This window comes from Ranitomeya variabilis, chromosome 5 (genome assembly GCF_051348905.1).
Source record: "Ranitomeya variabilis isolate aRanVar5 chromosome 5, aRanVar5.hap1, whole genome shotgun sequence".
NCBI classification, from domain to species: Eukaryota; Metazoa; Chordata; class Amphibia; order Anura; family Dendrobatidae; genus Ranitomeya; species Ranitomeya variabilis.
Genome location: NC_135236.1, coordinates 668,402,400 through 668,414,624, shown reverse-complemented (window position 1 = coordinate 668,414,624; position 12,225 = coordinate 668,402,400). Strand labels below are relative to the sequence as shown.

Here is a 12,225-nt window from a genome sequence, read left to right as displayed (position 1 = left end):
AATTCCCAATATTACAAATTTTATTAAATCTAAAATAGTAATCACATATAATATAAATCATATAGAAATCATCACAAGAGATACAAAACAGGTGGTGCAACCACCTATGAACCGGTAACAGCAGAAATAGAGGAACAGAAAAACAACAGGACCAAAGTGCCTAGACCATATCATGAGAGATCAAATTGCACAGGGTGCAATACCACAAAAGGGGGCCTGAATAGATCCATTGTGCAGAGTGTATACCGGATAGTATGCGTAAATAACCAAATAGGCCCTAAATAGGTGCAAGCTAGATCTCCAAAGGAGATAACTGTAGCAACTAAATAGTTGTACCATAACCTACTATTGCACATGCCCCAAAAGCCCAAAATAACAGGAGTAATCCCCGTGAATGACAACTAGTGTGGTAGACACATAATACCTGCAGTCATGATGGCCTAAGTATGGTCCCGTCGTATAGAACACCTCGACGCGCGTTTCACAACGGTGGCTTCATCAGGAGGTAAGTAAGCGTCGCCAGGGAATCCCCTTAAATACTGAAGAAAAAGTGATGTGATTACCAGCAGCCTAGTACGGCGCGCCTCCGCCAAGATGCGACACGCCGTGGAGAGCGGCGCTCAAGGTGCGCGTCACCACGTCACGTGGTCAGGTCAGATGACCGGACCCGCGACCATGGCAACGCGTCACCAAGATAGAGCGCCTCCCACCACCGCGCGAAGCAGCGCATGCGCGGTGCGTGCTCCGGCCGGGAAGGTGATGAAAGAAGGTAAACTAATGCACACTGCAGGAAAAGATGGGATGAAAGGTGTGGAGACAATCAGATATACGTTGTGGTGGTTACCAACAGTGGGACCACCGACGGACAGGAATATATCATGTTTGGGCCCTAAAGCTAGAAAGATTGGACTTTTACCTGGGCGAATTGGTAAATCTTTACATTTACCAGCATGTGTTGGTAAAAGTAACTTTGAGTCACAGAATTCTGACTCTGACCAGCAGATGATGGTGGTAAAAGTTAACTAAACGCAATTTTCGACTCTAATGAAAGCCTTAATCGTTGGAAATATTTTTATTCTTCAAAATGCAAATGCAAATGAACAAAGACAAATAGGAAAATGCAAATAGAAAACATTTATGCTGCAAAATACTTCTCAAAAATGATAAATTAACGCAAATACAAGAATAACGCAACTTCAAAACTATGTAATTCTGTAATTGTAGGAAAATACTTCTCAAAAATGACAAATTAACGCAAATACAAGAATAACGCAACTTCAAAACTATGTAATTCTGTAATTGTGACTAGGAATAAGCGGATAGATCAGTCCAGACCTGTTATCCGAGCGGATAACGGGCTGTACGGATACAGATAATCCCGATATCTGTCGGATATATCCATGCCTTCCGATAATGCATGTTTCATGCATCATCGGAAGGCATGGATGTTGCGAGTGTGCAGGGCAGACAGGTATAAAGCTAAATTGCAACTTACCGGAGGTTTCCCAGGTCACGTCGTCCGCGTTCTCCTTCCGGGTCACATGACTGCATACGTCACCACGCAAGTGACGCATGCGTAAGTCATGTGACACAACTCGTATCACATGACTTATGCACCTGTCACTTTCGTGGTGAAGCATGCAGTCATGTGACTCGGAAAAAGGAGGATGCGGCCGGCCGACAACACCTGGGAAGCCTCTGGTAGCCTCCGGTAAGTAGTGCTCTTTAAGTGGCGGAGAAGGGGGGTCCGGCCAGAGTGCGGGATGACCCTAGTGGGCGGGGAGTTCCTACTGCAATGATGCAGCGAGGATCTCCTCGCTCAGGTATGCCCCGACCGAGTCCCCAGCATCACTGGTGATGGCAGGGATGCCCACCGGCGTGCAGGGAGTCTCCCCTGCATCACTGGTGACGCAGGAGGAATGTCCCTGCACATGGATAGTTGTCCCATAGACTTATAGGGGACACGGATAGAATCTGGATCCACTCGGATCTCGGTCTTATCCATACGAATAGACGGATATATCCATCTATCCACTCACCTCTAACTGTGACCCGTTAAATTGCACTTAATTTTTCATCTCAATGAAAAAGACATACAACAAACACAAAAGAGGAACTATTTGTTGCAACACAGTTGGGAATTGTGACACTTTGAATGGCACTTCATTTTTGCCAGCCTACAAACACATTTCTTGTTTAGGCACTTCTTTAAACAGTTGCATTTCTTCAATCCCTGACCTCCCAGCAACGATTGTTGGGAAACCGCCGTGCGAAGGCTGATCTGAACTTTTTTCACATCCTGCAATCCTATGAAATTTTCCTGACAGATGGTGAACTGATTGCGATAATATAATGCATTTAGGATCCCAGCGGTAGTCCCCACTTGGTAGAAGTCATCTTCTTTTTTTATAATAATCGCAATGATCGACTTAGGGTCCATTTTTGAACGGTCGACGTCTGGAATTCTGATTCTGATGTTCTGTCCAATGTTAGGTAATTTTTGACTGGAATATTTCAACATTTTCTTGGCCTGTGTTTCAAGTCCTTCTCTTGCAGCTTTTCGAACTCTGCTGACCGCACCAATTCTTCTATTGATTGTATGCGAAATAAAACGTCAGGTTGCTGATCATCATGAAGTTCTCCTTCTTTCTTAGAAGGCTTTGACTCAACACTTTTTTCTTTTAGGTCTTCATTATTCTTGGATGGCAAAATTGGTGGAGTTTCATATGCTGTTAAGGTGTGCGGACAGTTGGATAAGTTCAAACCTTCTCCTTCTGTTGTGAACAGCTGATGACAGTTGGATTCATCTGAAGCTTCTGCTGGTGTCGGTGCTGACGTGTGATGAAAGTTAGATTCATCTGACCCTTCGGCTTCTGTTGGTGATGTCGGATCACTAGGTTCCTCTTGCAAACCAACAAACTTTTTTCAAGATCTTCTTCTGAAGACAGATTTCTGATCCCATCACTAGGAATTTTGGAGGTAGCTACACCCATCTGCATTGGTACTCCGAACATAGCTTCATAGGGTGACCATTTTATTCCCTCATGGTATGCTCTATTTTTCATTGCTTGTACAAAGCGAAGGCCCTCAGACCACTTGGGTGTCTTATTTGTTTCCATCCACGTTGACATGTTTTCAATGTACTGATTTGCTCTTTCCATGGAGCCTTGGGACTGGCTGTGTCTTGGTTTACCATGCACTATTTTCATATCAGGCCACATCGCGCACAAATTCTGTATGACCTTGTTACAAAATTCCCTCCCATTATCAGAATGCAGAATACACGGGGCACCAAAAGTGGAAAAAATGTCAAGGAGGTGGTACGCAACCTTTTCTGCTGTTTTAGTGCATAAAGCACGTAGAAGAACAATTTTAGTGACGTGGTCTTGATAGACGAATATGAACTTGAAATCATTATCACAATTGGATTGCATGTCAATGAGATCGACTTGAGCACGACAATTCATTTCACTGTGTAGGATGGGTTTCACAACAAGGCCTTTTTTGGTAATCTTCTGTTTTTTCTGGCATGGCTGGCAGAGTCGCAGATAAATAACTATTGACTCCGCTGTGACATTTTTGAACTTACGGTTCACCTCCTTTAGGATCCTGGTCTGCCCTCCGTGGCCGGTACTGATGTGCGCATTATGAATGACACTAAAGAGTTCTGCACACCGAACGTAATGCAACACGTTCTCTTTTTCACACGAGATTGGTGCAATTAACTTTTCATCATTTCCGACGGTCATGATGTCGTACCTCTTCAAATGCCTGTAGTGAATACTCTGTTTAGGTACCGCCACCTTAGCCTCCTTCACTTCTTTCAATATATTCTCGTATTTATCGTCCGTGAGATAAAAATTATTATCTCGCTTTTTCTCCACCACTTCATTCAAGAGCTCCGAAAAACGATCTTTCATTTCCTCACTCATGATCTGACAATCAGCTAGTGCCTGTGCAGCTTTGACAGGCAGTCGGCTATGCAGCTTTGAGCAGTATGTGCTGCTTGCAAAACACTCAGGCAGTCGTCCAGCACGAGGACACAAACAGGAAGTACGCCCATTTACCCACACTGCTTGGCAAGAATCCCATGTTCTTTTGTATTAGGGTTACTCAGCATTGTGTGAAAGACTGTACAACAGCACCATCTACTGATCCTAACACTGCCATTGATGAGTTAGGGCAGCAATCTAAGAAGAGAACCCCAGGAAACTAGGACTTGAGGCAGGAGCTATTTTAGGGAGAGTGAGAGGACTGGTGCTGTGCTGACTAGACTGAGCCCAGACAGGGCTGTTGCGCTGTTACCTTCCAGCCTTTTCTCGGAATGCGCTGTCTTCCGATTCCCCTGATCAGAGACTATGGTGCTCGGGTGGAACAGACTGTTCATGGCACCCAGCAACTCCGGCTCAGAGCTTATCTGCATATCTTATAATGATTCTACCACATTGGCGCAGCAACGGTAAATCGTGTGAGCGGTGTTAGCGTCCACCTTGCAAGGGGCCCTTGGAAAGACTTTGGACTCTGCGCTCTACAGGAAGCTAAGTACAGGACAATTTATACACTACTACACCGGCAGCGTGTGTACTTCTTGTAACTTTTTGTGAGAGGGTGCAGCGGAACACTGATACCCTAAGATTCATAGGACATTCTCTTTTGCATATTTTAGTGTGGGGTTAGTGGTTGTATGTTAGCGGGAAGTGGGCACTTTTTGTATGATCGGAACAATAATCATAGGATAGTCACGATTGACATCTGTATATATAGAACGTACATACGTTACAGGGTAGCAGATACATTACAGGGTAGCAGATACATTACAGGGTAGCAGATTTTGTTCATTGTTATTACCATATTTTCCCCATTTACTCTTATTACATTTATAAAAACTTTCAACACTGTGTCCTCCGTTTCCTCGCCCGTGGTGGCTTACACTTTTTATTACACCCTTCTCAGCTACATTTACCAAGAAGCCGTGGTACATGTGCACATTTACCAACTGCGCTTGGTTAAAGTCAGATGTTCCATCTTCACACCAGATATTTCTGACTTTTACCAACGCTGTTGAGAAATGTTAACATTTACCAAGACTTCACCGGTAAAAGTCCAATTTTACTTTTCATTTTGAGCTTTTACCGACGTCCTCGGTGAATGTCCAGATTGACCAGTAAATCCTAGGTTTTACCGTCCTTCTGACTTTTACAGTAACATATATATATATATATATATATATATATATATATATATATATATATATATATATATCTATATATAATTGTCTAATCTATATATATAATTGTCTAAGGGTTTTTCCGTCTGTCTGTCTGTCTTTCTGTCTGTCTGTCCTGGAAATCCCGCGTCGGGCACAGCATGGCGACGATGATGTCATAAAGGTTGCCTCGACCAATCAGCGACGGGCACAGTCTGCCGCGAATTCTGGAATCATCATTGTCCATATACTACGGGGACATGCATATTCTAGAATACCCGATGTGTTAGAATCGGGCCACAATCTAGTATATATATATATATATATATATATATATATATATATATATATATATATATAATTGTCTAAGGGTTTTTCCATCTGTCTGTCTGTCTGTCTGTCCTGGAAATCCCGCATCTCTGATTGGTCGAGGCCACCAGCAAACGATGGCTACTTTGAAGAACCTAGAATATAAGACATATTTTCAGTTGTTTCACACTTTTTTGTTAAGTATATAATTCCACATGTGTTAATTCATAGGTTTGATGCCTTCAGTGTGAATGTACAATTATCATAGTCCCGAAAATACAGAAAAATCTTTAAATGAGAAGGTGTGTCCAAACTTTTGGTCTCTACTGTATATATATATATATATATATATATATATATATATATATATATATATATATATATATATACACTCACCGGCCACTTTATTAGGTACACCATGCTAGTAACGGGTTGGACCCCTTTTGCCTTCAGAACTGCCTCAATTCTTCGTGGCATAGATTCAACAAGGTGCTGGAAGCATTCCTCAGAGATTTTGGTCCATATTGACATGATGGCATCACACAGTTTCCGCAGATTTGTCGGCTGCACATCCCAAAGATGCTCCATACAAGGCAGGATGGATCCATGCTTTCATGTTGTTTACGCCAAATTCTGACCCTACCATCCGAATGTCGCAGCAGAAATCGAGACTCATCAGACCAAGCAACGTTTTTCCAATCTTCTACTGTCCAATTTCGATGAGCTTGTACAAATTGTAGCCTCAGTTTCCTGTTCTTAGCTGAAAGGAGTGGTACCCGGTGTGGTCTTCTGCTGCTGTAGCCCATCTGCCTCAAAGTTCGACGCACTGTGCGTTCAGAGATGCTCTTAGGCCTACCTTGGTTGTAACGGGTGGCGAGTTGAGTCACTGTTGCCTTTCTATCAGCTCGAACCAGTCTGCCCATTCTCCTCTGACCTCTGGCATCAACAAGGCATTTCCGCCCACAGAACTGCCGCTCACTGGATTTTTTTTCTTTTTCGGACCATTCTCTGTAAACCCTAGAGATGGTTGTGCGTGAAAATCCCAGTAGATCAGCAGTTTCTGAAATACTCAGACCAGCCCTTCTGGCACCAACAACCATGCCACGTTCAAAGGCACTCAAATCACCTTTCTTCCCCATACTGATGCTCAGTTTGAACTGCAGGAGATTGTCTTGACCATGTCTACATGCCTAAATGAACTGAGTTGCCGCCATGTGATTGGCTGATTAGAAATTAAGTGATAACAAGAAGTTGGACAGGTGTACCTAATAAAGTGGCCAGTGAGTGTATGTGTTTTAATATTGTGCCTCACTATTTGTTAATTCGGTCTCCCCTTATGTAATATCAGGCCACTGGGCAGAATAGTCTATTGATTTATGGGAGAGTTTTGTATGAGGCAGTAGCGACACCTATTTTCTACATTACCTCAGGTGTTTTGGTGTCTGACCATTGGTACTTACCATCATCATGGTTGTCCTTTCTGTTATTTGTTTTATTGAATAAAGCTGTTCATTTATTGTACTTTGAGGTCTCATTTGTGCAATTCATTATAGGTGTTTTACGTTTATCTGTACGGGACCGTTAGGTATAATTGTTTCCTTACGGACACAGGTGTTCATATACCCTGTGTATTGTGTGTCTTTTTGGTAATTATAATTCTGCTGTGTATCTTTCACAGATTTTTTTGACAGACAATGGACTATAAGAATCGAGACATGACCTGGCAGATACAAGCTGCCTCGGTCTTTGATGGTGAGGGTACTAATGTTGCAAGCAATAATAATGAAGAGGTTAAAAATCTGGAAGCTCAGTTGAAACGTCTGGTACACAAACGCACCAAGCTGTGGTGGAATAGAGCATTTCTTGAGAATTACCTAAAGAAGAAATTGATCCCTAGGGGACTTAGGATCCAAGTATTTCCTTCATTTCCAGTGCAGGATGAAAACTTTATTACAAAATGGGAAGACATCTGCACTAAATCATCCTTCCAGCTTATGGAGTTGTTAATTGAACTTAATAAGAAATCCGTGACCGCTATTGAGGTTGAGATTGATGAATCATATAGCAATTTAAAGAAGTTGATATCTGTTGAATCTCTGTCCACCTTTAATTTAAGCATGGATAAAAATTCGGATGAATGGGAAGCACAAATAAAAACAGTACATGCTAAAAAATTATCACGTGACAATGCAGACTTCCAACAAGGCACTATGTATAGATGGAGACGTAAGGGCTCTGGAAACAGTATTAGAAGAACTTCATCAGTGTCATCTATTGCCTCCTCTGGTGGGAGATCTGATGTGACCCAATATTCTGTTCAAACAAGATTTGGGAACAATAAAAGGAAAAAGGAGCAAAAAGCGGATACCAACAAACGTCCGCAGGCATCCACCTCCAGGAATGACACACTAAAGGTAATCAATTTGTCTAATTACAAGCTTAGTGATGAGGAATTGTCTGTTTTGTCTAAAGGCTTAACTTTCTCACCTAGCACGCGGCTTGACACCTTTACGGTGATAAAGGATCTGCACGTTTTTGGGAGATCGTTATTGTTTAAAAAATGGTACCATAGCGAAGAGATTAAAAAACTATTCCCTCTTCCTGAGGAACAAGCTGCATTGAGAACGTTGGAGGAGCTGGCAGAGGAACATGTTAACCCATCTTTGGGTAAGATACCACCGTCCCTTCGTCAAAAATCTAAAAAATTCCCTCCTTTGTCACTTTGTCCGAACGTGGAGATTTTTATTCATTTAGTGACAGAGGAACTTGAAGGGATTCCACCAATTATTTGGCATGATAATTTAACTAAAAGGGAACATCAATCTATAAAAGCCCTAAGTAATTTGAAGGATGTCCTTATAAAACCTGCAGACAAGGGCGGTAACGTGGTAGTCTGGCCCACCAATTTATACGAGACAGAGGTATATCGGATGTTGAGGAATTCAGATTGTTATAAAAAATTAACATTTAATCCTCTTGTCTCGTATAAAGAGGATTTACGTAAAATTTTATGCAAGGCGGAGGAAAGGGGGATAATTACCATGGAGGTGAGGGACAGTCTTCTAGTTAAGGATCCACGTATCCCTACCCTATACCTACTGCCTAAGGTGCACAAGAACCAGAGAAATCCTCCAGGCAGGCCGATTATCTCTGGAGTGGGGGGTCTTACGGAGGGCATCGGGAGATACATAGATATGTTCCTCAAGCCATTGGTTGAAACAATCCCCTCATTTACCCGAGATACTTCGGATTTTCTGAAGAAAATAGACTCGGTGTATATTGATGAGGATATGTTGTTGGTGACGTGCGACGTTGAGTCGCTTTATACCAATATTCGTCATCAAGATGGCTTGAGGGCGGTCACTGCGTTCCTGAATATGACCAATTTTTCGGGGGAAGAGATCGAGTTCTTGGTTTGCTTGTTACAGTTTCTTTTAACTCATAACTTTTTCATTTTTAATGGGTCCCTCTACCTACAGCTCCAGGGCACTGCGATGGGGGCGGCTTGTGCGCCCTCGTATGCAAATGTGTTCCTGGGGCTGTGGGAGAGGGAGCTGTTCACGTCGGATCGTGGTACATCGATGGGGCGGGTCATATTTTGGACCCGCTACATCGATGACATTTTTTTGATCTGGCGTGGTACACAATCTGAGTTGGAGTCTTTCTTTCAGGATTTAAATAGAAACGAGTACAATATCCATTTAACATACAAGCATAGTTCTGAGCAGGTCGAATTCCTCGATGTTTTAGTCAAAAAGGATTCCAGTGGTCTGTTGGTCTCCGATGCTTTCCGTAAGGATACTGCTGTTAATTCAGTTCTACATGCCAGCTCCTCACACCCGTCTCATGTAATTAATGCAGTACCATACGGCCAGTTTCTTCGGATTAGAAGAATCTGCTCTACTATGGAGGATTTCGAAAACCGTGCACTGGAAATGAAGGAAAGATTCTTGGAGAGGGGTTATAGTCGAAGAAGTATAAAAAGAGCATACAATCGCGCTAGAAATATGGAACGTGAACATCTCCTGTACTCCTCGGCTAAAAAAGCTGCATCAAATCAGGTAAGATTTGTGACAACCTACAACTCCCAATGGGATAAACTGTCTGAAAGTGTAGCTAAACATTGGCCAGTCCTGCTGGCGGATCCGGTGCTCAAACAGTATTTGTCGCAGAAACCCTCACTCACTGCAAGAAGATCCAAAAATTTGAGGGATATTCTGGTGAGGAGTCTGTATGTCCCTAAAGAACGCTCATTATTTGGGTCACAAAGGCAACAGTCGAGGCCACCATGGGGGTGTAAACCCTGTGGGAAGTGTGTGGCGTGCCCCAATATAGATACAGCAACTGAATTTATGTCCTCTGATGGACGTAACTTCAAAATTACGCACACGATAACGTGCACTACCACTGCGGTGGTGTACTATGCATATTGTACATGTGTGAAAATCTATGTGGGACTAACCACAAGGGCCTTAAAAATACGTACTAGAGAGCATGTGAGGGATATCCTTGCTGGTAAGGAAGAGAAAAATCTGGACGTGTTGAAAAGTATCCCCAGACACTTTAAACAATTTCATGCAAGTGACCCCTCCTTTCTGCGGGTTAAGGGGATCGATTGTATCCCTCCCGATCCGCATGGTGGGAATGTGAGCAAAATTTTGGCCCAGAAAGAATCCCGCTGGATTTGGGAACTTCGGACTCTGAAACCGGACGGTCTAAATGAAACACTGAGCTTCGCACCCTTTCTATAATATAATTGCTTTTTTTAAATGTTTGTGGTTCATTGGATTTTAAATGTGTGTCTTCTTAGTTTGGTTTTAATTTGATTTTGTTATCTTTCAGCCCTCTCTATATACTGTTCCCCTTATGAATATGAAGTGATTTGGACAAGTAGAAGACGTATTCTTCAAGTTATGCACTTTTTAGTACATTTTTTTGCACTGCATATTATATATATACACTGTCTCCTCCCTTTTGTGCACGGAGGAAATTGGATAAGGAGAAGACCTGTCTATGCGATGCACTTTAATATTATGACACTTTACATATAAACGTATTTTCTATGTACCTCTGTATATGTGCTCACTTTATAATGCTCTGTATGTATGTCTATGTCAATATTTTCTTTTTATTATGTGTAATTTATGGATAATATGCTCTTTGCTCTGTTTTTTAATATTGAATACTATGCACTTTACTGTATCTATCACTAATACTTTTTATATATCTTGTATAATCAATATGCACTATTTATTCCTTTGTGAATATGGTACTTTTTGTCCAATGTTCATCTCTGTATTCTAGGTGGAATATATACATACCTTTGTGTAAAGGGTTTGAGTGGGCGGTATTCCCGTATGTGGTCTCCTCCTGTGCGCGTCCTACGCCATCGGGCTGGGTGTCGCTCATTGGCGTCTCTATCGGATGCTGCGCTCACGTGTTCACCCAGCCGGGCATTGACGTGGGCGTCGCTATCTGATGACGCCTTGGGCGACCGATGGCCTTCTGGCGGCGGACAGCGCATGCGCCGCTTGTGGACGGCGGCCATATGACGCGGTAGTTTTTAACGTTTGTGATAGGATGGCGGCACTTTATAAACAAGCCTTTGTTCTAATGTAGCCACTCCCCCGGAAGGCCTATACGGCCGAAACGTGCGTAGGGGCTCCTGGCACCACGATACTTGAGGTAACTACTATATGTGTTTTAATATTGTGCCTCACTATTTGTTAATTCGGTCTCCCCTTATGTAATATCAGGCCACTGGGCAGAATAGTCTATTGATTTATGGGAGAGTTTTGTATGAGGCAGTAGCGACACCTATTTTCTACATTACCTCAGGTGTTTTGGTGTCTGACCATTGGTACTTACCATCATCATAGTTGTCCTTTCTGTTATTTGTTTTATTGAATAAAGCTGTTCATTTATTGTACTTTGAGGTCTCATTTGTGCAATTCATTATAGGTGTTTTACGTTTATCTGTACGGGACCGTTAGGTATAATTGTTTCCTTACGGACACAGGTGTTCATATACCCTGTGTATTGTGTGTCTTTTTGGTAAATATTATTCCTATGTAAACATTATTACTATTCAACTTTCTTAAGGCAACATTATAGTTCAAACTAAGTGCAACAATTAGACATTCCCTTTAAGAGTGACCCAAGTCTCATCGAGGTAGTGCAAACTCCCAGTTTGCAAGTCCGTTTAAAGCAAGAACTTCTGCGCTGTAATCAGGAACAGTCTCTTCAAAAAGCTCTTCTTTCTGTAAAACCAGTAGGGGGCACCTTTAAGAAGGTGCAAACTATGTACAAACGGCAGTTTTTGAATCATTCACCGTCCATGATTCGACAGTCCTATGAAATGATGATAAACTTGTGCAAAAACAAACAACAGGGATCCCGGGTCAACAAAGGGATCCCCTTAAGAATTAACCCTGGTCGGGTCGTAGCAGCAAAACAGGAAAAACAAACAAACACTTTCAAAGAACTATATACATACTCGGGGTTCCGAGGTTTACTCTCATAGTAGGTTGCAAGGCATCAGCTGGTAGCAAACACTTCATGACCGGGAAAGCTTCGGTTCCCCGTTTTCAGCTGATGTGGTGTCAATGTTATTGGTTCGTCTCTCAGGTGCGGCCAGGTCACCCGGTGTCTGGATTCGAATGTCAGTTTTGGTAGCAAGTTCAGTGTAGCGGCAATAATGCACACAGTGG

At 42.4% G+C, this 12,225-nt stretch overlaps 1 pseudogene; it reads right to left on the bottom strand.

Moving 5' to 3' along the window:
• Positions 1–2,514: 2,514 nt before the first annotated feature.
• LOC143775156 (KRAB-A domain-containing protein 2 pseudogene) lies at positions 2,515–3,932 on the bottom strand (annotated as a pseudogene).
• Between the last annotated feature and the right edge of the window lie 8,293 nt (positions 3,933–12,225).